The sequence below is a fragment of the Salmo salar genome, chromosome ssa18 (assembly GCF_905237065.1).
Source record: "Salmo salar chromosome ssa18, Ssal_v3.1, whole genome shotgun sequence".
In the NCBI taxonomy this organism is placed as follows: Eukaryota; Metazoa; Chordata; class Actinopteri; order Salmoniformes; family Salmonidae; genus Salmo; species Salmo salar.
In genome coordinates, this window is record NC_059459.1 from 19871830 (window position 1) to 19875248 (window position 3419).

The window sequence follows — 3419 nt, forward strand, 5'->3', positions numbered from 1 at the left end:
CGCATCTCTGCATGTCTGTCAGACATATCAGTGTGGATGACGGATCACCAGCTCAAGCTGAACCTCGGCAAGACGGAGCTGCTCTTCCTCCCGGGGAAGGACTGCCCGTTCCATGATCTCACCATCACGGTTGACAACTCCCTTGTGTCCTCCTCCCAGAGTGCTAAGAACCTTGGCGTGATCCTGGACAACACCCTGTCGTTCTCCACTAACATCAAGGCGGTGACCCGATCCTGTAGGTTCATGCTCTACAACATTCGCAGAGTACGACCCTGCCTCACACAGGAAGCGGCGCAGGTCCTAATCCAGGCACTTGTCATCTCCCGTCTGGATTACTGCAACTCGCTGTTGGCTGGGCTCCCTGCCTGTGCCATTAAACCCCTACAACTCATCCAGAACGGCGCAGCCCGTCTGGTGTTCAACCTTCCCAAGTTCTCTCACGTCACCCCGCTCCTCCCCCCCCAATCCTTCTAACCTTCGGTCCCATGTGGCTCAGTTGGTAGAGCATGGTGTTTCCAACGCCAGGGTTGTGGGTTCGATTCCCATGGGGGACCAGTATGGAAGAAATAAAATGAAATGTATGCATTTACTACTGTAAGTCGCTCTGGATAAGAGTGTCTGCTAAATGACTAAAATGTAATGGCAAATTTATAAAATACTTCATTCAACTCTTTTAGAATAAAAAAAACAAATTTTGGTGGGTACAACTCTATCACAATCACCTATCCGCTCATTATTTTAATTAATTAGATTCAGGTAACTGTCTCTTCTTTGATTCAGATACTTAAATACAACTCCATTCCCTTTATTTCATTTCAGCCGACCATTTAGGCAACGTACTACATCGAATTCGCCTCACTATTATTTTGAATGAATTAGTCCTTCAATTTAAACTAAACAAGCTATCAAAACGTTTGGTTTATATCTTAAACAAACACTAACAACCTTATCTTTCCAGGCAAAACATACCAATAGTTAAAATTACAATTAAAAAACCCAGATTTTAGTCCATAGGCTGGGAAACAAACCCAGGCCTCCCGCATGGCAGGCGTGAATTCCACCTCTGAACCACCAATGCTAATGCTTACGGTTGCAATTTTGGTGTTGTTTCCTACACGGTCACAATGTTTACAGGGAGCCTTACACTCCCGGGTGAAATGTCCTGTCTTATTGCAATTGTAACACTTGCTATCGTCTGGTTCTATCCGTTTTCTACTCTCCCTGTTTCCCCCTTTCTCTTTAAAATCTTTCCTGCTCTTTCCTGCAATTTTCCCAAGAGTGGCGATCAAATATTCTGCTCCTGTCTGTTCTTTCTTACTTTTCTTTTCCTTGAAGCCTCCTTTATGCTTATCTACGATTATCTCGAGAGTTACTATCAGATGCTCTCCTTCTTTCTGTTAATGGTGAATCGCATACCTCTTTACTTCGGCCAATGTAGCTGTTCCTCACCCAACCAGAGTTTTTTTTATTGCTTGGCAAATGTCAGGTCTCATACCGCTTTAAAAAAGCTATTTTTAACTGTTGGTGATATGGCCCATCTCCTCCTATCCCAGGGCCAGGTTGGATCAGTCCACTATTCGCATTAAACACGTCCCTTAATCTTTCCAAAGATTGACTAACTGTCTCACTGTCTCCCTGTCTACATTCCTGGATGTTGGAAAAATCAGCATGCCTGTCATAATGATCCCTATGATTATTACATAACTGATTGAATTTACCTTGATAATCCCTGTCTGCATCCCACTGCAGAACCACTCTGTCCCCCTGTCCTGGTGTCCATTCTCCCCTCACGGCTGCCCAATCTTTTCCCACTATCTGTCTAACTGCTCGTTCCAGCTCCCCGGTATTTAGTTTAAAACATTCGGTCAATCCTTCCATGTCCCCCCTAAACCCCTCTATTTCTGTCTTTGGGTGTACTATTCCCTCTACAGCACTTACTACATCTCTCTTACGGGTCCTTTGTCTTTTCTCACCTCCACCCTTCTCGGCTATTTCTCCTAGAGTGGCCATTAGATACTCTTGGCTACTTCCTTCTTCTTTCTTGGCGACTTCCTTTTTCTCAGATTCCATATATCTCTCGTCCCCGGTTAATTCCGGGACCTCTTTGGAGGTTTTACTACCTATTATTAGTTAACCCTTCCCGTTGTTACCCTCCTAGGAATTCAGAATAATAATTTTTATGACTTTTCATAGAATATTAGGTTTCACCTCTCTGACATACTCAAATAATTAACCATTAATTCCTCCCTCTCGGAATAGTCAGACCTATTTGTGTGCCTCCGGAAGATCTCGACTATCCCCCCCGAAACGTATTTCGATAGGAGATCTATATTCATACCATTATGTCTTTGACCTACTTTCTTGAAACTTATCTATAGAGGTGATCTTTTATCGAATATTAGTCTCACACGTGAGCGAATTATCGTTTTTGTGTCACGACTGATTAATATATCTATCTCTACTCATAGACAATAGACTATTAGGTCTTACACGCATACAATTTACCGCTTCTTATGACTTTTGACTCAGTTAAAATCTAATTTCACACGCTCTATTTTAGGTTTCCCTCATAATATACTTTCAATCGTTATTACTTTATATTTCGCCTTCTATATTACGTTTTCATAATACTCCTTTGTCCCATAGGTTTTAGGTTTTAATACCTGTTCCTGAATACTTTTTCAACACATGGTATTTTTTGTTGTTGTTGTAATGGCCTTAACTACTACGAGTCATTACTGACCCGTCCGTCTCCGTTCGACTCCTTTCAATGATCTGTTACCCAGTGCCGCCAACACTAACATAGATACTTTTGTAATTAAACTTTCTCTATGTTAGATTATATGGACGTATACCCGATACCATTCAATCCTGTTTGGTTTAAGAATCAAGCCTTTTCCCACTCTATTTTGACTAATGCAAAGTCAATTTTTTAAGCGAGTTTTTTAACTTAACCCCCAAACTAATGAATAAAGATTACTGACCTTTTCCTTGCAGCTGAGTTATAATTTTGGTTAGATCTCGTCACCGTTTACTGTCGTGTTCCAGTTCGCCACCGGCCTGAAATGAACCCTCAATATTAGAGGGCAGGTCTTTGTTTTTACGGATGTTTCATCCGCCCGGGCACGGTTTTCAGTGTCCCCTGGAACGACAGTCAACGGGTATTGAGGTCCGCTCGAAGGACCAATTGTTAAGGGAATTTTTAATCCCAATAATGCATTTAATCTTTAACCAATTCAACAAGGTTTGTAAGACCCTTCATTCACTAATAATTGGGCAAAGTCTCAGATTTTATAAAAAAAGGTTCAAAGATCTTTATTCATCAGAGCTCTAAAGTCAAAAATGAATACTCAGTCCTTTTATAATACACACACACATTCCTATCTTTAGACCACTCACTTCTCAAACAACCAGTACTT

At 41.6% G+C, this 3419-nt stretch overlaps 1 non-coding gene across 1 annotated transcript; it reads left to right on the forward strand.

The window, feature by feature from the left end:
• The first annotated feature begins 479 nt into the window (after positions 1–479).
• Positions 480–555, forward strand: trnag-ucc (transfer RNA glycine (anticodon UCC)). The gene has a single exon. It is a non-coding gene; the product is annotated as a tRNA-Gly (tRNA).
• The last annotated feature ends 2864 nt before the right edge of the window (positions 556–3419 follow it).